The 27,918-nt window shown below is 43.7% G+C and overlaps 2 long non-coding RNA genes across 4 annotated transcripts; one reads left to right on the forward strand and one right to left on the reverse strand.

Moving 5' to 3' along the window:
• The first annotated feature begins 957 nt into the window (after positions 1–957).
• LOC133157313 (uncharacterized) lies at positions 958–27,276 on the forward strand. 3 transcript variants are annotated; one of them, XR_009714994.1, is made up of 4 exons: positions 958–1,226; positions 15,900–16,040; positions 21,086–21,152; positions 26,433–27,276. It is a non-coding gene; the product is annotated as an uncharacterized LOC133157313 (long non-coding RNA). The 3 variants fall into 3 exon arrangements; XR_009714995.1 differs by lacking the exon at positions 958–1,226 and adding an exon at positions 14,698–15,246; XR_009714993.1 differs by lacking the exon at positions 958–1,226 and adding an exon at positions 14,700–15,491.
• On the reverse strand, positions 10,155–14,007 carry LOC133157384 (uncharacterized). Its single transcript, XR_009715006.1, has 2 exons — positions 13,796–14,007; positions 10,155–10,686 (listed from the first exon to the last, which is right to left on the reverse strand). It is a non-coding gene; the product is annotated as an uncharacterized LOC133157384 (long non-coding RNA).
• Positions 27,277–27,918: the final 642 nt, after the last annotated feature.

Raw genomic sequence — 27,918 nt, forward strand, 5'->3', positions numbered from 1 at the left:
TGTCCTGCTGTTTAGCGAGATGAAGAATTGTCATAATTCACAAAGCTTTGGAAGCATTTTAGAATTTATGACCTGCAAAACACATTTAAAAAAAAAAAAAAAAAAAGCAGCTCATTTTTCTGTTCCAATTCCAGAGCTGATTTGCGGTCCACGTTGCCAAATAGTCTTGCCTAAAAAGAATAAAACAGCTCAAATATTTGAAGCCCCTCTCAGTGGTATAATCAGAATATTAAACTTTTTTGTTCACTTAATACATCTGTAAGTGTCCATCATTTTTTGAAAAGGCAGAAGAGGGGGAGTGTGTGACCCTAAGGAACTTTTGGCGGTACAAGAATAAAGTGTCACTGCACATCCACTACAGTAGGTGGCAGTAATGTTCTCATCGTCACAGTATGCATAGGGAGTCACACCGCCATTTTATCTTTTATTTCCTTTCATGTGAATAATGATACAATGTTATGCTGAGGTGTAGTTATAAATTAATTTAGATATTTTTTTAGGACAGTAGGGAAGAGTTTGAGAGTTTGAAACCATCCCCGGAACTGAGTGTGGAGGAGCCACCACATTTCCTAGTCTAGTACCCGTTGGAACGTGCACCTGTTGGTCTTTGAAGGGGGTCACGGGGGAGTCCTGAAACGGTGAGGGTAAAATTGGATACAAACTGATCCTCTTCTTAAAGGCACAAGTTCACCCTTGGATGTCCGTTAGACGTACGTGCTTTTATGTTTGGCTGGTGATGCAACGTCACAAAAGCAGCGTCAGCATCTCAACGTCTAAAATAAACGACGGACGGTTTCGAACGCTGCCACGTTTGTCAACAATATTTATTTTATTCTAATTTATGTTACTTTATTATTTGAATTTTGTTTGCATGTGTTGTGCAATAATAATGATTTGAAAGTGAAACACGCCATTTTACGCACAAGCGCGCGTCATAAATATCCGGTTGCGGGTGGATGGGGGGGGAGAGGGGGCATTGAGGACAAGAGATAAAAGCGGATAAAAGAGATAAAACGTTGTCATTTTCGGACTTCTTCCCCGCCCCCCGCTTAAATCCTGCTGTGATGACTGCTTAGTGCGTACCTCTTCACATTTTTTTCTCTCTCTGGCTCTGGTTGACAACATCACACACGCACTTTTCTGTGCTCTTCCGTATTTTTTTGTCAGGCCCCGAGACTGAAAACTGCTGCATCTTTCTTCTGAGAATTGGACGAGAGCACAGGCTGGTGAGCTGCATTTTTCTTTTCCTAAACTATTCTTGTCAAATACAAATGTGACGTGTGTTGTACTTTGGTTGTTTAGCAGAGCTGCGTCGTCGTTGCTCGTGTTTGTGATTCATGCTGACTTGAGTTTCTCAAAGGCAAAACCAAATGATATCTGTTTTAAAAAATGCAATTGTTTGCTTGTTCCTCTCGACGCCCTTGTTGTTTCACGTTTGCTGGTCTTGAGGTTTTGTTGCAAGGATGCAATATTTGGTTTATGGTCAAATGTTAACATTTTGTTTGTAGCAGGACTTGAGAGATCACAACATGGGCCACAAATGGTCCATATTGACGATTTTTTTAAATTTTCTGGTCAAAATTTAGCAACTAAACTCCAACTATCCCTTTTGACTATTACATTTTTCATTCTGGTTGACCTACTTTGATGCCATACATCGAGTCATCATTATAGGTCAAAGGCAGGTGGATAAAGTAGCCTGAAATTGTACACGAGCAAAAGTGAACTGGCACAGTACAGTAGTTAGAAAACTATTTTGTTTTAACAGGTTGTTCAAATGTTTTGCGCATTCTTTTAAGTACCGTCTTGTTAAAGACAGTGTATATACAGCAAAAAAGCCTAAATGTTAAGATGTTAAACAAGCATAACTTTTGAGCTTCAAAGCCATCTGTATTATGATGATTATTATTATTAAAATAAAGATAGAACTTCTTTGATCCCACGATGGAGAAATTTGTTCATTCCAGCATAGGAAAAGAAAAAAGAACCGTAATATAAGTAAACAAGAATACACCATCAAGAGAAACTATATACATAAAAGAATAATACATTCAGATATCCATGAAAATAAGTTTGTATGCACCATACATAATATACATAATTTTTATTTTATTTTTTAAAATTATTTTTTTTATTAATATTAATTGGAGCACCATACATGTAAAATGGTCAGTTAATTAAAAAAAATGGAAATCCCTTTAATTTTGGACCAAAAATTCCCATTGTCTTTCATCAGCACACAACAGATCATTTTCAAACTAGGAAATTGTTCTAGAGCAGAGAAGTGTCATTTTGATCTCGGCCTCGATGTACATAGTCTTTCTTAAAACTGCTAAATTGTCACTAAATTGGACAAAAACATTCAAACGTTGAAAATCAGGCGATTGAGCACTGCTCATATCAAGAAAGTTGCTGTAACGGCAAAACTACGCCCTCTGGTGTTCTTTGTCGGGAAGGAATTTTTTTTAAGGCACACCATATACTGTTACTCTATTTTTGTTATTGGACCACAAATAACGCAGTAGCTGCATTTTCAAGGCAGGAGCTCTTTGGCCTTGCTTCTGTCGCTGCAATAATACAAAGAGAGGAAGTGGGCGAGCAATAAAATGAGTGTGTGTGAGTGTGTGTGTGTACACTGTTTGACATCAGGGACTTTTCCTTGCACTGGTTTCGCTTTCTCAAACACGGGTCGATGGAATTCTAGCTTTACCTTGAGCAATCCTTTGCGGAGTGTTGATTTTTTTCGCTTGTAACTCCAGATACTTTTTTTTCTCAAATCATATTTCCCATTAAAAATGAAAGGTAATGCCATGAAACTGTTCCAAAAAAAGTTTGCAATATTTGCAATGAGGAGAAATACTGATATGTAATTTTCTGTCTAAAAGTACATAGTCATGACATGATTTTATATATAATGCAAACAAATTTAAAAAGTGAATAAATTAAGCATTGAACCAACAGAGGAGTAAAAAAAAAAAAAACAACTGCTTCATAAACCAAATTTGAAGCTTCATTTTCCCATCACTAGATAAACGCTTATTTTTAATGGGCCGATGTTAGTCTCAATTAAAAGTTTGCTTTCCTGCAAAACTCTGTTTGTATTGCCGTCACGTAACGGGTGAAGGAGTTGTCATGCACAGCATGTAACATGGCAACCCCTGGCACGCCCCTCCTCTTCTCCATTGCCCTTATTTGGCTTTTTATTTCTCACGCAGCGCCCATGTTTGGGGTCTTTGAAACAGGCGCATGTTAAAGGCTTTTGCATCCATGACCTAAATCCCACAGTTGAGCAAAGAATCGGCCGAGAAGGAAATGCGGTCGTGTGTGTGTGCACGCGCATTTGCGCCTGTGTGCACGTGTGTCCCCGACCCCTCCCAATCGCTTCCTTGGAAATGCTGACTGAGAGCTCAATGAGTTCATCTAAGGACAAGGAAAGCGCTCACTCCCTTCCAGTGTGAATGAATCATTTTGCAAAAATGAGACTCTGGATTGAATTGGACCGGCAATTTGGCTTGTTGCTTCGTTCTGCTGTATTGTCTGCTTTGGGGTTTTTCACGTCTCTTGGGGAAAGCTTGGGGGGGGGGGGGGGATCCTATTGGACGGAGAGGCAGAGGAGACGCTGCCCGTCCAGGCCGGCCTGAAAAAGCAAATCAAACCAATGGCGGCACTTGGCTGCTTCCTGTTTAGCTGGGAATTCCAGAGAAAGAAGCAGCAGGCCATGTTGGCGTAACAACTCCTGCTCCCAACTAGACTTCGAAATCCACATCCTGCTTTGGGGTCATCAGAGGTAGCATTGTAAGCTAATGCAGAAAACCACATACTACATCTTCTTGACGAGCAATTTCGATTCTCTATAATGTTGAATTGTGGCATTGAAATCTCGAACAAGGATAGATTAATCTCGAACTCTGATTTTGTTAGCCAGCGCAACCATGCTAGCCGCCATTTTGGCTAGCATTTACGCGACTGTACATAAATGTGCCTCATTAATTCACATATGATGTCTTTTAAGAATCAAGATTTTCAGTCCCGAGTATTTTTTTTTTTTTAATATATATATATATATATATATATATATATATATATATATATATATTTTTTTTTAAATGGTTTTTTTTTTTTTTTTTGCTCAGCAGCATTTGTTTTTAGCCTCACAAATGTGTGAATTGTGCACTCCCAACCATCATTGTCGATTGTAGAACAAAAAGTCTGAAGTGCAGTGAAAAGAAGGGCAAATGGAGGGAGGGCATTTTAATTTTGGAGTCGGCCCACTTTTAATTCATCTCCCCCCGTTCCCATCCCTAGACGCAAACACAGAATGTGTAGAGGGGCGTGGCCCGTTTTGAGGTTTGGACCAGGCCACGTTGGACTTGGCAGCTGATGTTTGTATTATGTATTATTATATTTTATTTGCAAAAATGTCATGTTCTTAATTTAAGAAGTAATTAATGTGACATTTCAATGTGTCATCAATTAAAACAAGTGTAGATTTGCAGGCATTTCATTTTTGGAAGAATAGAAAATTTCAACCCCATGAGAAGTGCAATTTAAGCTGAAATATAATCGCCTAATCCCCGACAATACCAAACAAGTTGAATCAGCACCACAATGTGTATTTTCCCCAAGAAAAGGTGATTTTTGGGGAAACAATTTGCACTCTCAGCATCATCACAGCGACTCGGAATTATATGAAGCGAACATGGCTGCTTTTCCATTGCCTTGAGAATTTCCAACTTTTCAACTTGTTGAGTACATAGCTGCCTGTCTTGAGAAAGGAGACGGCGAAGAAGGCAGGAGAGAAAGGAGAGCTTTAATTGGCCATTTGTATGTCAGCGGAGCGCTCGGAGGTGTGATGTGCGTGTTAAGTGGGAGCTGGTTGGAGTCGCTCTGGTCCGCTTTGTCCACCGCCTTTGGCTTTTGTTCCTGCCGTAATGAATGGCGGAGGCCTTGGCTCCGGCTGCAGTGTCTCATAGCAACCAGAGGGCGAAGGGAGGAAAGGCCCAGCCAGATCATGTGCTCCCAGCAGAAAGGGCACACACAACCGCACTTTTGACACGCTCGGTTTGGAGAAACATAGAAAAAGTAAAAGTGCTGAATTCTAATAAGATGAAATATGTAAATATTTGAAGACCCGCATAAACTCTGCAAGTTAATTTTTTTTGTTTCGATGTCTCGCTACTAAAAACCTTTAAATTGGACATTTATTTTGTTAAACACTTGCACACAATAAAAGAAGCGGGCGTATTTTTATTTATTTTTAAATTCAATTTAATTATAATTGTAAATTTTTTCACAAGTTCCCTATAATTATATTATAATGTCTCAAGTGTGTGTGTTTTTTTTTTTTAAACAATATCCATATATATTGTCTCATCTTGTTTCATCTTTGATCCGCGAGCTTCTGGCTTGGAGCTACCGCTCAGCCTTTGTGTTAAGTAGCTGCAAATGGTTTTGGGGTGCCGAATATCCAGTGGCGCTGTTGGCCATGCGGAACCCAGCTGGCACCAGTTCCACAATATTCACCTGCCAATTTATGTTTACGCCTTTACCTTTTATAATTTGGTCTTTGAGAATGAAGCAAAGGGGTCCGCGCCTGCCCCGTGACCCAGACACTACCTGTCTGCTGCCATGGTTACTCGGGACAGAGCAGGTTTAGTGGCCAGACTCCAGGGATTACTTTCCCCGCTTCTTAACAATCGGGTCCGTGCCCTGGCGACAGTTAAAAAAAAAAGGGGGGGGGGCACCCGAAAAGTTGAGCACATTGTGCCCAGGTGGCTTTTTAAAAAGTGCTTTAAGTGCTGTGTAAGGGCTCAGACCTGTGCTGCATAATTGCTTTGGTTTCAGCGTCTGTCCCTTTGTTGAGCTGCTTCACTCCCAGCGATTAGTGCTCATTAATAAAAGCAGCACAGTGTACCAGCCAGGTCCCCCCCCTTTCTAAACACACCCATTGTGTGAACGTTGAGAACTGACGCTGGCACGTTGTTGTGACCGAAGGCTAAAATAATGTCGATTTAAAAATTTGGACAAAAATACTCATCGGACACATCATAAAGTCCACCTGTCTAGAGAAGCAAATTTAAGAATTGCTTGAAAACAAATAATTCTGAAAGATTGAATTGAATGTGTTGGATTTAAAACTGTACTGAAGATATACTGTACTGGATATAAATGAATGTGCTAGACTAAAAAAAAAAAAAAAATGTCAGAATGCTGCAGTCTACACATTTAATTGTGTAATACTTTCATGTACCACTAGAGGGAGCCTGGCTATATAAATAGGTCACATGCACTAAGTACTGATTGATAAGATTCTGATATTTGGCAGAAAAAAATTCTGATAAGCGATTCGTCTAAATTCCCACCACATTTAGTTCCTCAAATATGCGAGTCTGTCCGGAGAAGAAGAATTTCGTTGGCTGCTCGGGCCCTAAAAATACGACCCGCAATTTGGTGCTGTCTGTCTGAGCACGTAGGCGGCGACATTTTTATTGTACTCCAGGTTCACTGTAATTTATGTGGCCTTTGATTTAGGCAGCGATCAGGTTGAGCACGCCACATGGCTCACACGCTTAAGGCTGCTGTGGGTCACATCACGCTAAGGGTCACGCCCCCCCCCCCCTCAGGCGGGGCTGGGAAGGCTGCCGGTGACTTGCAGTCTTCCAGGTGTCCAGCAGATGCTGCTTACTGCCTTGCAAATGACGTCCCCCCCCCCCCCCCCCCCTTGTTACCATGACGTTAAGCTTAAATGTTCATCATCGGAAATTCAGCCGTCATTTGAGGCCATTAAGGAGCTTTGACGACGCGACTTTTATTTGCCCGGGCTTGATTCTTCTAGTATGTGGCAACGTGATGAAAGAAGCAGTTGGATTAAAAGCATTAGAATATGTCAGCTCCGACTAATGTTGGGAAGTTTGGAAGCGGCCTTCTCTCAACCGCAGCGTTCAAATTATAGCCATGCTTGAAAGAAAGGAAGAAGAAAAAAAACATAGAACGTGCTTGGGGACGTTTTAATTTGGGCCAAATGAAAGAGTGCGTCAGCCGAAATGCCGTGAAAACTTCATCGCGCTGACATTATTTTGCAACTCACATGAGATATTCAAAGAGAAATAAATACAAAGCATGCTGGGAAATGTGTTCTCTATCTGCTTTGTCAGTTTGAGCTCGTGACGTTCACAAGCAGAGCCGTGTTGTTCATAACTTTTTAATAACAAATTTAACGCAGGCGAGTGCACAAAAAAAAAAATTTGACGCCTCAGCGCTTGTTTTTCCTTTGGCGTGGTGGTTTCTTGTACAGCCAATTAAGCTAGCACAATATGGCTAATTATTTTTATTTTTGGGGGGGGGGGGGGCTACATCGTCATTACTGATGCTTTTCGTATTCTAAGAGAGAATCTTGCATATTTTGCAAGAATCATTCAAAGAAAATTGGCTCATAAATGCAGCGGGCTTTATTACTGGGTCAGAACCCCAAGCCAATATTTGCTCGTTCTCACCGTGTCCATTTCCTAATAACATGCAGGTTAACTGCAGCGGTCGTTCCAAATCCTTTGCAGGTGGGACTATGAATAGTTGTCTGTGTCTTTGCACTTGGAAGCTGCGTGATGTGATGATGTCATTGCGCTCGCATTTTTGATGTTTATGTTTTGAAGTCGGAGCTCAAAGCTTGGAACTGGCATGTCTTTTGCTACTTGGAAGCTCTTCAACTGATAAATGCTTGACTGAAATTTGGTGAGTTGTTCCAAGATGTGGAGGGAAACACTTTTTAAATAAAATGACACACTTTGAGAAGCCGAAATAGTAAGAAAAAAAGTCCACGGAAAATAAAGCCATATTTAGACACCCCCTCAAATTGTCCACAAAATAATCATTTGCGAGCCTTGCTTTCCATTGGTCAGTGTCGAATATTTGACTTTGCTCCACCTGCCTTGCAGCGTGGGCATGCGCCAAGCAAGCTTTTATAGCTCCGCCTCTTTTTCCTCCTCCTCTGCCACCTCCTCCTCCCGGCGAGCCTGGCAGCGTCGTGGCTCGGTCTGCCCCCTCCCCCCACCAGACACAGTGATGGCACTCAACGCCCTCGCTGCCCCTCCCACCCCGCAAACCCTTGGTGGCGGCCGCGGGTAGACCCAGGCATGGGATCTCCATCTGTGCACAAAGGAGCCTCCTCTATCTGCATACGCTGCACATAAAAGGGCCTTTTGTCATGAGCCCTGCACACATGACCGCCAGCCTTTCACCCCGCTGCAAAAAAATCACTCTCTCTCGTTCTCCCCCGGCAAGTTGACCCCACCCCCAACGCCAGTCCCCCGACCCCCACCAACAGTGTGCTGAGCGAGTGAGACGCAATGAGTGAGACGGGCAGCTTTGATTAAAAAAAATAATAATTAAAAAAAAAAAAAAAAACGTTTGCCTCTTTTTCCTACCTTTTATTTTACACCTTTGCTGCCTGACTACTTCTCCCCCCCCCCCCCCCAAAGCCGCTCTCCCACTCTGCTCCACGCCCCCCATTTTGTGTCCCCGGGTGCACCCGCTCGCTCGCTTCACTAAAATATGAATGCTCTCTCTTCTCCCATCGCAATACATAGCAGTTGACATTTAAGGGGCATTAGTGCTTGGTTGTGTGCCAGCTTATCACCCATTCCAAATCCCCCCCCCCCCCCCCCCATTACGGAGCCATTTGATAGCAGTCAAGAGAGGCGGTGTTGTTTTGTTCACTCACTCAAAATCGGCTTAATTTCCGAGGAAGTGTGTAAATAGGCTAGCTGAGCAGCTAATTGTTTTTTAAATAAATAAAACATATATAAGTAAATAATGGGAAAGTTATCTCATAAAATATTCATGACAAAACATTTTCTGATACTTACATACTGAATGATTGTTGGTCCGCCTAAAGCTGTTGTTTTTTTTGCCAGAAATATTTACGGGAAAAAAAAAAAAGACAGATTATAACAGGCATAATTGATTAATCGAGTGGGGAATTAAAAAAGGAAATCGTGAGAATGAAAAATCAGCACACTTTTTATATTTGATCAAATATTTTAATGCAAATACTTGAGGTGAAACGATGCAAGTTAGTCAATCGATACCAAAGATATGATATTGTGTCAAACTCGTCTTACCCTCGAGGACCATTATGACCTTGACCCCATTTAATACAAAATATATACAATTGTTCTGAAATCAAACGTCAGTTAAAAAAACTCGTACGCGTGCCGTTTGGACTCCACAAGATGGCCGACAAAAACGTTAAGACGGTGCAGAGAGACGAATGAGGAGGCTTATTTTAAAAGCGCCGAGTCAGCGTGACCCCTGTGCTTCCTCGTCCACAGCCACCACATTGTGCAACTCCCAAGGCCACTTTCAAGTTTTAAGGCAGGTTTTGGTCATGCTGATTTGAAAGTTTTATTGTTATTTTTTTATAGAATATTTTTTAGACATTTTTGTCAATAACTAAACAGACACATTTTAAAGTAACTTCCAATCCATTTCTATTTTTATTTACAAATAACAAAAAAACTAGGTAAGTGCTTGTATCAAGATATCCATAAAACCCAGAAACTGGGAAAATCATACAAAAGTGTAAATAAATACATCTGGGGAACAATATCCTGGACCTAATTTTTCCTTGACAAAATAATATTCTGCATTTGAAAAGCCTATTGCTCCTTCCTATATATGCTTATCATTTGATATAAAATAATATAATTCAAAAGACATCCATTCACGCACAAACTTTCAAAGGTCAGGCTTGTAAATTTTGAAGCAACAAAGCCGACATTATTAATATCCCGCGCTCAAATTTGGATGCACTTGAACCACAATTTGTACCTGATATTTCATTTTCCATCACCCCGAGATGGTTCAATTATGACACACATTGTTGCTGATTTCACACCATTCAAATGGCTTTGGAACATCTCATCAGGCCCAGACTTTCCTTTGGGTGATGACCAATTGAAATGCTGCTAACATCTCGAGCTGGAATTAGAACCGACCTAGATGGAGTTTGTCTAACAAACTTTTTAAAAAAATAGAATATTATTTATGACATTTTGGACATATGAAGCAGTCGAGCTGTGTACTTTTGTCCAATAATCAAGATCAATGTTCAAAATGCAAACTAAGTGACTTACTAAAATGTTAAAACAAACAAAAAATATGTTGATCACTGATGTTTATTATTGTAATTGACAGTGTTTATAAATACCCTCCATCACACTGTGAGCCGTGTCTAATAATTTGGCACAAACATCCAGCTAAAAAAATTAAATATAAGAAACATTATTGCAGCTCTTGATTTGCTGAGCAAAAATAAATTACGGGAAAAACACAATTTATTACATTACAAAATAAATCCAGTCACGAGTTTACTAAGAAAGTGCACACTGATGAATGATTTTTTTTTTTCTTTTTTTTTTTTTAATATCACATACCCTTAAAGTTTTTTATACAAAATACCCCATCAAATCGGCTTTTTTTTTGTGTGTTTTGCAAGAGTGTCATTTGCGTGCACTGACGAGTTGCCGGCCGTCGTTAGAGCAAGCGAAGGCAAGTCCCTCTTTGGAGAAGTCGACCCGCACTCCGAGGTCCGAACGCTACCGGGTCGGCACTCGCTCGGCAGAACCCGTCTGCTCCCTCTCCTCCTTGTCCCTTCGTCTCTACTTTTGAGTCTCCTGCCGCAAATGGAATCTGTCCGGACAAAATGATTTGTTATTATTATTGCGGACAAATTTTGACAAAGAATGTCACTAAAAGGAAAGCTTGGATTCAAGATGAAGCGTGTCATTCCTGGCTCCGAATATAAGTCACGTGGAAATAATCAAATGCAAAATAGACATGTTTGGTTTAAAGCAGGTGTTGTTATTAATATTCAAAATTTATGACATGCACTCCTTACGTTTTAGATGCGTAAGTCATGTTTGGGGCAGAAATAACAAGTCATAAAAACGTGAGGGGAAAAAAAAAGAGTTGTCACCAACTGTCTGAAAACACACACACAACTCACACACACACACACACGCGCACGGGTACCACATGACTGCACATTAATCTGGACTATTAAATTCGAGTTGTATACTACAGTTTGTTTTGAAGTTATTTTTTATTTATATAGATAACAATACATTCATAAATCAAATGTTTATTACAGAGTAACTCCAAATGTATTCATCTGTTGAATACGTCATTTTTTGTAAATAATCGTAATTATAACAATGAGCAATTTAAACGATTTTTTTTGGCAAATAAAATACACTTTGAAGTTTTGCATCCGTCAAATGAGCTCACTGACACACAAGGGTTTCTCTCATTCATCTAATTGTTGTTATTTTTAATTACAAAGCGCGACTGTGGGCTTTTCCTGACTTTGGGCCAAACAATACAGGAAGAATTTGATTCCTCAGTCTGTCCTGGTGAATTGTCAGATTTTCTCCGGAAGTGCTTAGAAGCGTTAATTTGCTAGTGGTGGCTCCAGTGACCATATACGGCCTGTTAATGAAATGAATGAGACTGAAAATTGGGAGCCAAAAAGTTGAACATGACTCGCTACTATTTCACTTGATCGTCTAACGTCGGCCATTTTGTGTTGATCCGAGCTCCGGCGCCCATTTTAAGACAGAGGGCAATCCTCAGAGCGAGCCGGGCTTTTGTTTTTGTTGTGCTCCTCGTGAGACTTGAAGTCAAAAACAATCCAGGAAGAATTTCATCAGGCGAGATTTCCTCTATTTTTCTGATGTAACACTGTTGTCATATTTGGGAGGCGTTTGATGAATCTCAAGTGTTTTGCTTTAAAGGCTTGATAACAAAAGGGAGCTTTTTTTTTTTTTTTTTTAATTTTGATATTGCGCATGATTCTCGTATTTACATCAAATTTATTTGTTTGTAAGGATTTTTGTCATTTAGACTTTTGCGTATTTAAACGGCATATAAACTGTATTTTGGTTGTACTTAAAAAAAAAATCTGAAGTGCAGAAAGGGTTACTGGGAAAAACTGGGCCGGACACTCTTGGAATCACGCGGTCCTGTTTGTCGTCCCTCGGCGGCCCGTTTTAAGAAAGCGGAGGAGCGCACGTGCCTGCGCAAGCTTCAAACTCGACGCCCTTCAAGCAGAGAGCCCAAAGCGGTCAGTCACACTCTGTTGCCTGAGGTGGCTGCTGGGGTCAAAGGTCAGCCCCTGTTAATAAGACGTAACACGCTCCTCCGGGACCTCCGACCCCCGGCCGGGGATCACCTCCTAATCGGCATTAGTTAATGTGTTTGTAATCTTTACCTTCTTAAAGCAAACAGCGGCGGCGCGCTCAATGGGCCCGCTCGGACTCCCCATGTCACACTTTTGACCCAGGGGTCATGACCCCTCACCCTGACTTTGTGGGGGGGGGGGTGCACTCAAATGACTGGGGTGTAATAGAGAGCTTGTGTTTGGACACGTGCGGCGCTCACGGCCAGACCACCTCCTCCTCCGCCGCCGCTGCGAGAAGAATGTCAACTTAGGGTTAGTTGTTAATATGAATATTCCAAATTTTAAAAAGCCCGTTAGGACATTTTTGTCATTTTTCATGCACCAAGCTCATTGCAAGTTTCCAATTCTGGCTGATTTGAATATTTTGTTGGTAATATTATAACACCATTGGATGCAGATCATTGTATTGGAATTTGATTTGCTTTGGTGGGTGGCGACATAGCGATTGATGAGCTTAAAACATCAACGTCCAAAATGTGTGTGCCCTTTTTTAAAATGAGTTCTATATTATTTCACTTTTGTCCCCACAAAGTAAAAAAGTTCACAAATTTAAAAAATGGGATCATCTTATTTTTAGTTTTAGTTCCAAACCTAAGTAAAATTGGCCATACCTTAAATCGGTGGGGCCATGTGACCTGACTTAGCCTATCATTTAACAGAATAGCATAATATGGGCAAATCAGGAGCAGCAGCAGCACAACAGGACAAACTTAAAAAATAAATAAATACACAGCTCTGGGTAATATGAATTACCACTGCAAAATAATCCATTTATATGAACAAATCTTCCTTGAGATAAGAAAAAATACTAAGAAGTATTTATTCTTGCTATTTTCTGTAAACTTCCTGATTTGGAATTTCATTTTTAGTTATTTATTCTTGCAGTGATGTGATGCAATGATAATGTTGTGTGTAAACGAAAATTTGATCATTTATACAAAGATTTATTGAAATGTATTACAAATTTTTTTCCAAAGATGCATCCAAAATGATCGTATAATATTCAACAATAGCAATGCAAAGCATTACACCGATGCGAAATAAAACATAATTAAATAAATATAACAAATTGTGCGCTTGCTTGATGATTACTTGGAGTTTTGGGTGCTGAGGCAAAAGTGGTGCTACAAATGCACCCAAAGACACGTCGCCATCTTTTTTTGCCTCACAATCAGGCTCTGCTTCTTCATAAACGACATCATGCTAAAGAGCTAATGGCTAACCAATGCATTTTCTCCAATTGGAGCTTGAATGCGCTGACACGACAACCCGAGCGACGCTGCATCCTTGCCTCAACTTCACTTCACACACACACGCACGCACGCACGCACGCCCATTTGTGTGTAGTATGAGCTTCATCAACGCTTCTTCAAAACAACAAACCTAGCAACCTACAGCATAATCTCCCCCGGGGGCAGCAAGTAGCGCCTCGTCGTGCTTTTTTGTGCCCGCTGCTAAAGCCGCGCCAAGACCCGACCAAGCCTCGCTAAACACAATCACCCAAAAAAAAAAAAAAAGAATTTCCTCAGAGTAAAAATAAAAAAAGCTCCAAAGCCCCACCTTGTCTCTTTGCACGATTTGCGTTGTCCTACTTACTGACCGACAGTCGCTTTCCCAGCTCAGCTGCTTTTTTTTGTTTTGTTTTGTTTGAAGCCGAAAAGAGGCAGGGAGTTGTCGCACAATAGCGTTACAGTAATGTGCCACAAGAGTGGAAAAAGCCAAACGCTGGTGGGTGAGGTGGCAGCGGGCTGGAGGGAAGAGGAGTAAGGGGGGAGGTAGGGAGGAGGGGGGGGGGGCTTCAAGGACACATGGGGGGGGGTGCTAAGAACAAAGAATATTCGAGATTAAACATCGAAAATACCAGCTTTTATTTTGGAGGGAGCGACAAAACAGGGAAGCTGTTTCCCCATCTCTCGCCTGCCCTAAAATAAAAAAATGTGCCGTTTTGACTCGGTGCCAGGCAGCAGAGAGGCTGCAAGCCATCAAGCTCGCTTGGCGGTGACACAACAAGGCCGGCCGGCTGGTCGGTCGGGGACACGAGGGCACGGGGGGCACGGAGAGGCCGTGTGTTCCCGGCCACATGTTCCTGAAAGAAACCCTCCTGGAAGCTTATCTGACCGTGTGTGTGTGTGCCAACATTTGTGTGTTTCCAGCGTGTCAAATAGCAAATTTTTTTTTTACAGATTTATTTTTCCAGGGTGCACCCCCCCTATTTAACTCCCCCCCCCCTTCCCCAAATTCTTTCTACATGGGGAGATGCTGCACCGGATGCCACTATGGCGGCCGACGTTCGCACTGCGTCTGCGCGACTCCCGGAGGCGTGTCAATCTCTCCCCCCTCTCTCTCTCGCTCTCTCTCTCTCTGCTCTCTTCCAGCCTCGCTCGCTCCTTGGTGGTCCTGGCCACGCCCCCTGTTGCATCATCAGTCTCCTCCTCGTACCTCTTTCCCTCTCTCTCTCTCCGGCTGGCACTTCTTTTGCGCTCGGTTTCGCTCGCGCCTCTCTTTCTGCTCTGGCCTCACGCAAGGGGGAGACTTAGTGGGAGAAAAAGAGAGGGGGGGGCGGTCGAGGGGGGCAGTCTGCTGCTATTTCTACAGTCCGGGCCTCCCCACCGTCGCTCTCCCGCCCGCCCTTCCATAGACTGAGTTTTTTTTCCCCCCGCCACTCACCGCTCGCTTGGATTTTAACCCTCTGCCTCCAACTTGCAGCTCTTGCAAAAAAAAAAAAAAATGCTGGCAACAAGTTGCTCCTCCTCGAGGCCTTTTTCGGCCACTTTGTTTGCCGCACATATTTTTCCTCTTCGATTCCCACACTTTTGGATCTGGCCGCTTTCAAGTATGCATTTTTCCACATTTTATTTGCGGCAAAAATGTGGTTATTTTTGTAGAGTTTGTCGATGTTTTGTCGAGGATTCGGATCGGAAACGGAGGTTTCTCACCGCCGCCATTGCGAGCTGGACCGACCGAAGAGGGGATACGACCCGCACGCCGTCCCGATGACTACGCCAACGGCCGTGCGTGGGCCGGCCGATTTTCGACAAGATTTAGCGGGGTTTCTTTTTTTTTTCTTGCCCTCCTCTGCCTCCTGCGCGCTGCCGTCCTTCGGCTTCATCCCGTCCTCCTTTCGGCGCCGCACAACTCCCGACATGCAGGCGGACGAGCGGCTTTGGGCTGAGCCGAGCCGCCGGAGCGAGCGTTTTTCTGGGACAGCTGCCAAATGCAAACAAAAGAGGCCAAAAAGCAAGGAGGGATAAAAAACGTTCGTAATTGTGCATTTATTTTGGGGGGGGGGCTTTTCTTGCATCAGATTGCCTTCCTCGTATGCTCTGCTCCCTCGTAGCATTGTGTGTGTGTGTGCGTGTGTGTGTGTGTGTGCGCGCGTGTGTGTTGTACATGCACGTGTGGGTGCTTCGATTTAGCAGGCCAGGCTTTGACTTTTACCAATGTTCACTCCAGAAGTGAAGGCATCTCGAGAGAGAGAGGCCATCCCGCGGGAGAGCGTAGAATCGGGTTAATTTTTCACAAGTCGCTCGTAAGACCAAACTGGACAAACTCGGGGGGGGGTCACGCCGCCTTGGCTTTTGCACGCATCCGACGCTGCGTTTTTATTTGCTCACATTCCACATGCGCACCGGTACCGCAGCCTCATGGCCTCCTATTGTTTTAGGCCCGACTTGAACTCGTTGTGGGGCTGCAGCAGGTGGAGGAGGCGGCCAGGCCGGGCCCGGAGCTGAGATTGGAGCGAGACGGCCGTCGGACGCAGCTCCGGCCGAAAGCGTCGTCGAGATCGGTCGCCTGGCGGGGACGGGTAAGTCACACGGGCGATGGCAGATAAACACGGGAATGTTTGGCACATGTGCTTTTGTTTGCGTTAACTTTTGTGAGCGGCTAAGCGGCCGTTTTGCTGGCGTCGGTTGGCGGGAGGACGCCAGGCCTCGCTGGCTGGCTCATGCCAACAACGCGGGCCCGAGCTCGTGCCCGGATAGCACCAGAGGCATACGTGGCGCACCCGCCGGCGCTAAATGGTATCAAAATACGCCACATTTGTTGATTTTTGACCGTTTTTTTGGCTCGGCTGCTGGAAAGGAGCGGCGGCTTTGCTAATTCGCAACACGTTTGGTCAAATCTTGTCGTTTCTTGTCTCTTTGTGCCGCCATGATGATTTATGACGCCCTATGTGCTTTTTGGGCGGACATATACGCCCAAACGAAGCTTATTATAAATACAGTCGGGAAATGAGAGGCAATGTGAGCTAAAAGATGGAATTGTGCTAAAAGGGATTTAAAAAAAAAAAGTAACATTTTACATATCGGTTTGAGAAATCTTCAGGCTGGATTACGCTCAAATTCTGTTCAATAAAACTCATTTGTATTAGAGTTGAGGTCTAATTCAGATATTCAGAAGTGGCCCTCGCTCCCTCGCTTGCTTCCCGGCCGGCCTGTGCATCTAACTGTGGCATCTAAAGTCGCCCGTGGTGCCAGGCTGGAGCTTTCCTTCCCGCACGTGGAAGCGCACCTTGTTAGGCCGCTGCGGCCCGAGCCCAAAGCAGTCACGAGGCACACCAATGTGCGCATGCTTGTTGGGGAGTTTTTTGTTGTTGTTTTTTAACGCCCAGCTAATCTCTCAAAAACGTATATTTTCGCATAAGGGCTTTACTAAAAAGGTTTTCTGACTTACTTTGGTGTGTTTGGTGCAGTAGCAAATATGGATTGAGAAAGGGGAAATTGGAAAAAGCTGCTTGCTGAACTTGAACTTGAACCGTTCCATGACTTTGAACTTGAACATGAACTTGGAGAGTGGAACGTGTGTGTTCTCCAAGTTATTTTATTTCCATGTTTATTTATTTTTATGAGTTCATGCCAGTGAGTTGTATTTGTCCAAAGCAAGCAAGAGAGGAAAATAAATATATATTAATGGTAAAGTTAGAGGCAGAAACGTGTGTGTGTGTGTGTGTGCGCGTGCGTGCGCGTGCGTGCGCGTGCGTGCTCGCGCGTGTGTGCGTACATATATTTATTTATTAACTGATAGACACAGAATACAGCAGTGCACAATATAATCTGCACAATTATTTAGTTCAATATACTTTTTGTTTTTGCCCATCTAACAATTTGTAAAATCAGTAACAGAATCCCGAAGACGTATGTACAAAAATGTTTTTTAGAAAGTAGATAGCAAGCATCCCATTTTGCAATTTTTTTGTTAATTTTTATGACTTTAATGAAATAAATTTAAATAGGATTTTTATCCGTGAAAATTGGTCGAGGTGTGTGTGTGTGTGTGTGTGTCCTGTGTGTTTCCGTGTGTGTGCGCAACGAGGGCTTACACTAAGATAATATAATACAACACAACTATAATATGTAGATATTTGTTGTTCATTCTATTGATTACACACGTTGGCATTCAAATGAAGTCCAACGTAACGTTTGACTCACCGTATTCAAGCAGGTATGAATGGCGTCAATTGACAATAGCGAGCCAGCATTTCTTATCGTTGTAAAGGCAGGCAGACTTTTGTATTGGATTCAATTTGACTAGGTGCCTAATAAAGTGGAAGGGGTCCGCCTCCTCCTGGATCGGCTGCGGTTATATGGATGGAGTAGAAAATTATCATTCATTTTTTAATATATATAATGTAACGTTTTAATTAGAAAGGGTTGGTCTGTTTGTAAAGAAAAAGTGCTTAGCATAAGACTTTAGTTGGAAGAAATTAAGAGGTCCAACGTCCCTAACACTGTTGTGGTTAAAAAAAAAAAAGAAAAAAACGCGGGTTGGTCATATTCGAAGATATTCTGACCGCAATTATTATTTCTTATTTGGAGTGGAAGGAAAATAGCCAAGCTGCATTTTTTTGTGTGTGTTTCTTTTACCTTGATGCCGATCATGAGCACAATGGTACGAAGCGAAATTTTCGTAGAATTTTGTTTTGATCTTATTACCACACATTTATTTGATGTACGTTGTGATTACTTGGAATGGCTTTATTTGTTTTTAAAAATGACTTGCATGAGACAACCGGACCCATTAAAATGTTAGCTGCTAGTTGAAACTTGTTGTCAACAAAATAATTGTTTTTTTAGTACGGCAAAATGATAGTAAGATAGCTCGGAATAGCTTAATGTCGCGTTGAACCTGCTTTCTGCATAATTGATAACTTTTATGCACGGAAATAAATTTTCCAATCGTTTAAAGCGGGACAAATAAGGAAATACATTCCCCCCCCCCCACCCCGATAAAAAAAAAAAAAACGTGTTGCACGGTGGCGTCAAAATGACTCCACTGGAGTAAAAAACAAACCGCCTTTACCTTCTCGTTGCCACCACACTCAGAGGTCATTAAGTCCATCATGCTGTCGACTGGGGGCGAACTTGGGCCCCCCCATGCTGTCGACTGGGGGCGAACTTGGGCCCCCCCTCCCTCTTTTTTTTTTTTCCCCTCCTCCGCCTGTCTGTGTTAATCTGAATGTCAGATGGGATGCGGTCACACGTGATTTTAACCACGGAAACCACAGCAACATGATGTCATGGTGACATCATGCCGAGCTGAAAAGAGACCTTTCACATGGATGCAGGGGCCCTCAATGGCCGCTTTACACAGCTGGAGCCCGGCCAGCTAACATTGGAGCAAATTTGTCAAATTACGCGTATTATGACTTTTTTTTTTTTTGGGTGCCGCTGACCGCCAATGTCAGTCGGCGCACGTTTTCTAAAAGAGGCTCTGTGTACACGTGTGTCTCTCAGCGCCCGCTATCTGCCTGGCGACGTCCAGATAACACCGAGTGGCGCCCGCTCTGCTTTTTCTTTCCATTGCTCATATATTTCTACAGCTTTTGGCTCTGGCTGTTGCCAAGACAATTTTTGGACCCCGCGGAAGTGTCGAGTCAGCCAAAATTGTTTGACTGGGAGATACGATTGCGAGCCGTGTTGGGGCTTCTGCAGTGGATGCTAAAAAAACAAAAAAGATGCAAACGCTGCAGAATTATCTTTCACCTTGAGTTTTGCCACCATCTTTAGGAAGGATTAAACCTGCTAAATTGAGGGGATTAGTAAACACTCCGCTATTGTGGACTGAAAATATGGAATTATCCTTGCTGGCCTAAACAGAGAATGTTTTCACCTTGGTGTGTGTAGAACTAAAAAAAATAAGGAAAAACATTTTTTGGCATACAAATTGAGTATGGATATGCATGGTGCCACTGAAGCAACTCAAAAAACAAAAATTGGCAGATTAAATGTGAACAGTTCTTCCAAAAAAGGGTCAAATAAGAACTGATATTAGTGCCGTACTGATGAGCTCAGTTCCAAGCATGATATCAGTAAATGATTGGCTGGCTGATGCAGCCACACAGAAGCGCTGGTGTTTTGAGTTACAAGCATGGTCACTAAACAAATGAAACTCGTATCTCAAGGCACCCCTCTCCTTTACTTGCTAAAAATATTGTTGCAAGTATTTCACCGTCACAATCAGGGCCGATTTAATCAACCGATATAGCTCATTAGAAAATGTGCAATTTTTTTATATTTATATCCATCCATTTTGGGAACGGCGTAATCCTCACGAAGGTAGCGGGCATGCTGGAGCCTCTCATCTTTGGGCCGTAGGCGGGCGGGGTACACCCTGAACTGGCTATTTGGTATCGAGCGCACGTCTGCTATCTGGCTTGAATATTGTCGTCCCTTAGTGGTGGTCCGGTACCATCTTTTGATGACTTCTTCGTTCTTGAAAATGGCCTAACGGACTGATAAGTGGCTAATTTGCTTCCTGGAAATACTTTAAAGTGTATAATGCATTTTCTTACCCAGCCATTTGCTGTACTTGCTATATGGAGATTCAGTGCTGCACATACAGTTCTTGCCGAGGGTTCTTGAGTCTCACACACACACACACGCTCGTGTGTGCGCTACACAGAGTGCATTGAGTGCATTGAGCTATGGACATGAATCTGTCTCCATGGGCCGCGGGAGTTGGGTTACTCATGAGTCTATAAACATGTGCTGGCGGCACTCCAAGGCGCCGAACTGTAATTACAAACGTTCCAAACAATATATAAAAGAGCCTCCCCTCCGCAGCAAGGCCATGCCCCGTGCCGCAATTAGCGTCCCTGTACGGAATTATCACCTACTCAGTGAAGGCCTCTAATTGGCGGTGTCCTCCGCGGACGGCCTCGAATTGGACCGGATCCCTGTGGCCCCCCCCCCCCCCGCTTTCGAAAAAAAAAGAAAATATGTGCACCTACACACGCATGTGTCAGAAGCATGGCTGTAAGTTACAGTGCTGTGGCCACGTGCTGGCCGTGATGCGCAGCAGGCACGTGACGCAGCGCCTCTCAACGCCGCCCCCAGGTTTGGCGCCGTCGCCAGAGCGTCTGCACGTACTGTCGAGCCTCGAGATGTGCTGTTCCTCGACTCCTTGAGTGCAAAACCCAAAAGCTGCTGCTATTGTTTTGATTGTAATTTGCTGGGAAGTTAGTCGGGGAAAATCCTGAATTAGCTGTTAGGATTAGCAAACAGGAAACTTGGCTCCTCCCCCCATCAAACAAGAATATTTTCGGCTTACTTTCTGACAGGATTCCTACTTTCCTACGAGCCAGGCTTCGGCGGCATCTTGTAGTATTACAGAAAAAGGCCCAATAGCTAGCAAGATAACAATGCCATTTCTTAAATTGGCTTGTCTGGGCTGCCACTGTTTTTGTTTGTGTTTTCAAAGTTAGCTAGCAAGATAGCAATGCCGACCCTAAAATGGTCTTTTCTGGGCTGCCATTGTTTTGGTTTGCGTTTCCAAAGTTAGCTAACAAGATAGCAATGGCGACCCTTTCATTGTCTGCTATAGCTTACGCTCTCTTTTCCTCTCTTTCAGGCGATTGCGTCTGAACGTCATCAAGAGGCCGAAAGCTGCGAAGACACGGACTGACGCGCTTTCTGCGGTAAGTACCCGAAGGTGTTCTATCGCCACCTGCTGTGAAAATGCCGCCATTCTGTCTGTGTTCTGTTGCCTTGTTATTAGACGCGAAGAACGTCATCTTTGTACTTTGAACGTGGAGAATAGCGCTCGGAGTGCCCCTCTAATTGGCCACCAGCCGCAGCCCGCCTTGACTCTTAGAAAATGGTTTCCACTCGCTTGCCTTCCAGCGCCGCCATTTTGTACGGTGCTGCCAAACTATTTGGGCAGGGGGGCGGGAGAAAGACAGAAAATGGGTCCTTTTAAATGCGTCCTCTTGTTTTGTTTTTTTAACTGCTGTTCCTATAGTGCTTTTATCCTCGTCGAACAGCCTTGCGTTTCTCCGTAAAGTGCACTCAAGTGGCTGCCAGTGTACCTGTCTCCACCCGAACCGCAACAGCACCCTGCGTCAGCTCCAGCTTCGTCTCCCGCCGTGCACTCGCTAACCTCGGGCTCCGCCTCTCAGCCTCCAGCAAGCTTGGCTTAAGTGCCAGGCGTTTGATTACATGTGCAGATGTTGCTCGGATCCTCCCAACTTATCTGCACTGCAGTGTGTTTCTTCTTAAAAAGTCACACGAGGATTTATTTTATTTTTTTTTCCTTCTCAGAGAAAATGTGTGCGGGCTGAAGAGTGCAGCCTGGCGAGATATATGCGCTCCATAAATACGAGTAGGCGCACAGAAATTCTGCATTTATTGTATAGTTAAGCTCCAAATCATTGGTGATGCTTTACTTACTTTTATGTGCTGACTTACCGTAATTTTCGGACTATAAGTCGCACCGGAGTATAAGTCGCACCAGCCATAAAATGCCCAAAAAGGTGAAAAAAAACCATATATATATATATGTATATAAGTCGCTCCTGAGTATAAGTCGCCCCCCCACCCAAACTATGAAAAAAAAACCGCAATTTATAATCCGAAAATTACGGTAATATCGTTAAGCCGGCAAGTTTGTAACATGTCAGGTTGAGAAGTTTCAATTAAAAGATATAATTTTATTTGACCACCTGTGGAGGCTCCACTCTTGTGTTTGTTCACAGCTATTAGCTAATATAGCAATTCTCCCCCTCGTCAGGCACATCTCAAGCTAACTGGCTTCAATTGCGGGTCAGAAAAGCGCCCTTGGCACCATATTTGAGCTCAATGTGCACACATGGGCCCATATTGCGTTAATAGGATGAATTATAAATACTTTTTGCATAAGCGCGGTGTTTCTGGGCCATAGCTGCAAGCCTCACCCCTGTAGCAAGCAGATGGCAGGCAACATGTAATATAGCGCGCCAACTGCCTCATGGCGATGACGCACAGACGCGCGTAGGCTCTCGACGTGCTGCTGGCAAATTTGTTGATGGCCGCTCTCGCCGCCGACGTTAGCTTGAGCTGCACTGCCGGGCCACGTAGCCGCTAACTAACCCTCAGCGCGGCTCTTGTCGGCACCGCGCCGTAAATAAAAACGCTAATCGGCTCTTCAAGGTTAGGATACAGACGACCAACGAGGCGAATCCACCCGCTCTGGCGTCGTGTCTGTCAGCTCAAGTTCATATACAAGGGGGCTCCGCAGCGCTATTTGACGCGACCGCTAAATATAGCAGGCGACAGATGCAGCGTGATGGGGCACTGCCCGAGCTGACTTGAGTGAGGCTCTGCAGGCAAAAAGTAATCATGCAGACGTGACTTCTGTCTCTGGGGGACCAAAGGCCATGTAGCGCCCTCATGACAGTGTAAATAAATTATTTTCAAACAAATGGAATTGGTTTTCTCGGCTGTCAATGACATACAGTAAGGCGTGCTAGCAGCTAGTGGCTAGCATCTAGCTGCTATAAGCCAGGCTGCGTACTACTCTTTCAAAAGCAGTTGGTTTTTCATTATTAAGTGAAAAATGTTTTCTTTTGTATTTATAATTGTTCTCTAAGCAAATTAAGTACCAAAGAGTACAAAAGCTGCAGCCCTATTATTACAGAATGGTAATTTAACTGAAAAAATAATATGTGTGAAGGTCACTGGTCTGGCTCTTTTAGGAATTATTTTTGTTGTTTGAATCGCAGACCCGTGTTCTCGTTGGCAGTGGCAGCATGAATTCTGCCTAGCAACAAGTGGCAGACTCCTGCAGTTGTCAATAGACATTGCTGTACTGACTTTAATTTCATAGCAAATTATTAAATGTGATTACAAACGGGAATTCCATCAGTCAAGACTGTATTTACGTCTTGGTGTCCAGCTTCACACGCCCTGAACAAATCGACCATTGCAAACTGTACCCTCACACTCCCTTGTTTGCATCCCACACAAGTGCGTGTTAAAAGTCTTTGTGTTCATGTGACTGTACGCAGCGTGTGAGAGATGAGAAGCAGCTGCCAAGGCTGAGTGGTCTGGCTGACCCCCACTGCGTGCCCTGCCATTACAATCATCGGGCTCGTTTTTCGCCTTTCTTTTTTTGTCATGAAGCTCCAAAGATGTGGCTGTGGGGCCGCAGAGGGGCAAGCGAGCTCAGGCTAATCCAGCCCTCTTCACCTGGCATGTTTACGGCCTTGCCGGTTGAGAGGGTAAGCTGCTGGGGAGCTTGTTCATCTCACTGCTTGACAGCCTCGCACTTACATGAACGTACGTTATTATTATTTGCAGTTTCTCGCACATTTGCACCAACATGAAGCAGGTCAGCCTCCTGTAGGTGACCGAGAGGTCAGCCTGTCTGACTTTACGCGTGGTCCCCCTGTGGCTAGCCAACCAACCCCCCCCCCCTCCACCTGACCCCTGTGACATGTGTAACAAGACCTGTCCTTGCTACTTCCTCCTCCCTTACTCCTGTACCCATCACCAGCCCCCACCTTCCCCTCTGGGCCTGGTATAAATAGATGGCCAATGGAGGCTGAGCTTCTCTCAGGCGTCGGTGGAGAAGCTATGCTTCTAAATGCATCATTTTGTCTGTCTATCCTTCACATTACTATTATGCAAATCCACTGTATATTAATTAACGCATTTCAAATCATAAGGCTAATTTTCACTGGCAGAGCTAGAATTTCAGGAGGGTCGCAAAATAAGCAAAGAAAAATCCAAACCTCAAAAATTCTTTAGAAAACGCTGATAAATATTGATAATTGATTCCCTTCTTATGAGTGGAAATATATTAAAAAATAAATAAATCCCCAGAAATATTTCTGGGGGAGGCCAACGCCCCCCTGGCCTAGTGTGGTTAACCCAGTGCTTCTCAATTATTTTCTGTTACGCCCCCCCCTAGCAAGAAGAAAACTATTCGCGCCCCCCTCCCCCTCCCCACCGTGACTATCCTAACTTGTCTTGTAAGTCGTAAAATGTTGCACTGTCGCAAACGTCACAGAAGTAACAATGAGAGCGCCACTGCCCCCTGCTGGGAAGATGCGCAATTACACTTTATTCTAGTACTGCAAAAAAAAAGCCTGTTCCCCAGGGTCACACGCGCCCCCCCAGGTATAGCACGGCGCCCCCCAAGGGGGGCGCGCCCCGCTATTTGAGAAGCACTGGGTTAACCAAATTAAGCATAAGGATCTTCACGTGGATCACAAAGCTTCTTTACACAACTAGACTATAGTATATGTTAGGCTGCTAAAGTGGTATTGATGTATTATCGGAGCTTTTTTTTTAAGTTCCGAAAATACCTTAAGGCTCTGAAGCCAGTGATCAATGATACCTATTTAATTCTGTTGCGATAACGTAGTAGAACATGGTGCGGTGAACCCGTTCTGTCGGAGCGGAGAATCCCGACGCAGAGCGAGCCGCCGCACCGACCAAAGTAGCCCATAGATCACATTACGAGGTTAGAGCACTTCACTTTGTCCGACGGCTGCACCGAGACCCGCTTATTGATCGATAGCACTTAAGACTTAAGTGTGATTGAATGGAAGTGGCTTTTCAACCCGGTGCCGCTCTCTTGTGCGCTAGCAGCTCAAAGACGGAGTCGCCGCGCTCGGAACGTCGTGTGTGGCGCGTTCGTTTTGGGTGACATGCCGGGTGGCGAAAGATAGCGTGGCCGTCAGCCGCTCCCCGCGGAGGTGCCCGGCCGAAGCAGCTATCGGTTACAAGCTCTCGGCTTTCACGCGTCTGAGCCGTCTCGCTGACTTTGCGCACTTCCAAGAACCACTCGGACCTAAGGGGTGTTTTTAGCTCACGCTGCGCCAAAAGCCGCGCATACATGTTGGCTACATTTTCCTGTCACGGGATGATAGCAACTGGCTGCACTTGAAAGCCGACGCCCGGCTCGGCCAGACTGGACTCGGAGCCAGCCACTATATTAGAATGAGCGATGTCCAGACAGCAGCCTGACAGCTCCGCATGCCTCAACCTTTCTTTCACGCTTGAATCTTTAGCATAATGAGGAAGATATACGAGGTGCCCGCTCTGAAATATTCACTTGAATGATTCCAAATTCTGTTGACGCCATCAGAAATATAATTTTTCCTTGGACTTGAATGAGGTTAATGTTGGCCTGTGCAGTAACTTAAACATTTTTTGAGGGTAAGATGAGACCCTGGAACAAATTAATTCTCTTATTTCCGATAGGGGGTGGGGGTTGTTTTGAAATTGGAACAACTTGAAAGTCAATCAGCACCGCAGAAGCAAACGTGGCGCCAATTTTCCGACTCGCGTTGACAAGATGTTACTTAAAATCCAGATAATGTCTGGTGGGATGCATTGCGGTCATCCACATTCGGGCCTTTCTGGTTCTGGTTTTTGTCTGTTACCACCCGCCATGCGCTCTATTTCATCCACTGTACACAGTTTTTATTTAATACCATATTCATTGCCACTCTTTCAACAAAGTGGAAATTCAAACAAGGCTGGCAGCTTGTATAAAAAAAAAAATGCTACGACCCACGTTTATTTTGGTACGAGCTTAGGGAGACGGGAGTAAATGTGCTAAACACGATAAGATTGAGGTGATAACTCATCCTATTGCTAATATGCTAAAACTGTGGATTTACTAAAGTTGTTAAGACAGCGATCGATAAAGCAGATCAATGACATTTTCTAATATACTGTAGTAGAATCGACTAAATGCTACCTAAAAATGCTAAACGTTACTCAATGCTAAAAAAATGCTCATGGCTATTAGCAAGTTAGTAACAGGAAGGCAGATTGACAAGGTTATTTTGTAGTCTAACAAGAAGAGTGACGGTCCTCATTTATGAAACAATTCAAATGGTTATTTAAGACTCAGTTATTTTATATATATATATATATTTTTTTTTTAAATCTAAGTAACCAATTGTTCTCCTCTATGGTCATTTCAGGTGGAGCTGCTGTTAAAGCTGTACTAACATCCCGCCATGTTTCCGAAGAGGCGAGAAACACATTGAAAAGCTTCCAAGTGAAAAGTTCAATTTTGAACTATATCTTGAATAAATGTCATTTGCATTCATTTATCAAAATGAATGCAGGTAAGTTATCGGTAAGTAAGGCCGTTTTGCTCAGATTTATTCCTCACATTCAGTAAAGAAATCACTTGTGTCAAGTAACGCTTTTGTGTGTGAAAGCGGCTGACCGGTGAGGATGGGGTGAATATTTCTAGACTGCCCTTTGGGGTGAGGTAGTAGGTTGTATAGTTTTAGGGTCACACCCTTCCTGTTAGATAACTATACAACTTACTGTCTTTCCTGAAGTGGCTGTAATGTCGTCTGACGATTGGACCACCACCGATGACGTTCTCTAAGCAGCAGCACCTCTTAGCGGCGGATCATTGTAACTGCACTTTTAGCTCCTTTGCACTCAGTGACCTCAGTTGCCTCAGTTCAGTTCAGGATGTTTTCATTGGCCTGGATTTTGTTTGTCACCGTTTGCATGCATGATGTGTGCCTGCGCTCCTCATGTGATGTCCCGCCATGTTTCTGATGTTCGTACGGGGTGAGGTAGTAGGTTGTGTGGTTTCGGGGGTCGTGATTTTGCCCAATCAGGAGATAACTATACAACCTACTGCCTTCCCTGAAGGGCAGCGATACGTCACCGGGCGGACTTGACCTCCCCACACACACACACACACACACACAAATATCGTGCAACTCAGAATGGCAACCAGCATTGCAAGGTTTGTAATTTACTTTTTTTGCTTAACAATTCAATAAAAGGCATGAAAATAAATTGTCTTGCTTATTTATTTACCCCTCAAAATGTATGATGGTGACATTTTGCACATTCTAGTGCATTTAGTGTCTATAAATTATACTCAAAAAGGTTTATTTTCAGGAATATTCTGACCCACGTTAAAAGAGTGCTCAACTGCCACCTGGAAGTACCTCGAATGAACCCCAAGTAAAATTGAGCTGGAATTGAGCTGAATGCTTAAAAGAGTGATGAGACAATGACCCGAGTGTGCAAGTCCAAAGAGCATCCTCTTCGTCGAAAAGCCTGCTCAACATTTGGCATCCGCTGGTGGATGTCATTACCTCACCGCGCAATAGGGAATGATGAAAAGCTTTCAGTAAAAAAAAAAAAAAAAAAAAAAAAAAAGGCTCTTTAATTCAAAAACTGTCATTCATTCCTTCAAGCCTCTGGAGTTCCCGGGCCATCAATGGGAGCGTTATTGATCATGCAGTGAGCGGATTTCATTGAAACCACTTAAATGCATGAGAAACCTTTATAGAAATTATTACTTACAAAAATAAATGCAAGAAATCAAATGTGTATTTCTCCATGTAAAGGTTGAGCAAGCAGAAGCCCATTATGGCATAGTGTACGCTACAAGCGCGCCATCTAGTGGCTTTATGACACTGGTAATGTCAC

The sequence above is a fragment of the Syngnathus typhle genome, linkage group LG7, assembly GCF_033458585.1.
Source record: "Syngnathus typhle isolate RoL2023-S1 ecotype Sweden linkage group LG7, RoL_Styp_1.0, whole genome shotgun sequence".
Taxonomy (NCBI): domain Eukaryota; kingdom Metazoa; phylum Chordata; class Actinopteri; order Syngnathiformes; family Syngnathidae; genus Syngnathus; species Syngnathus typhle.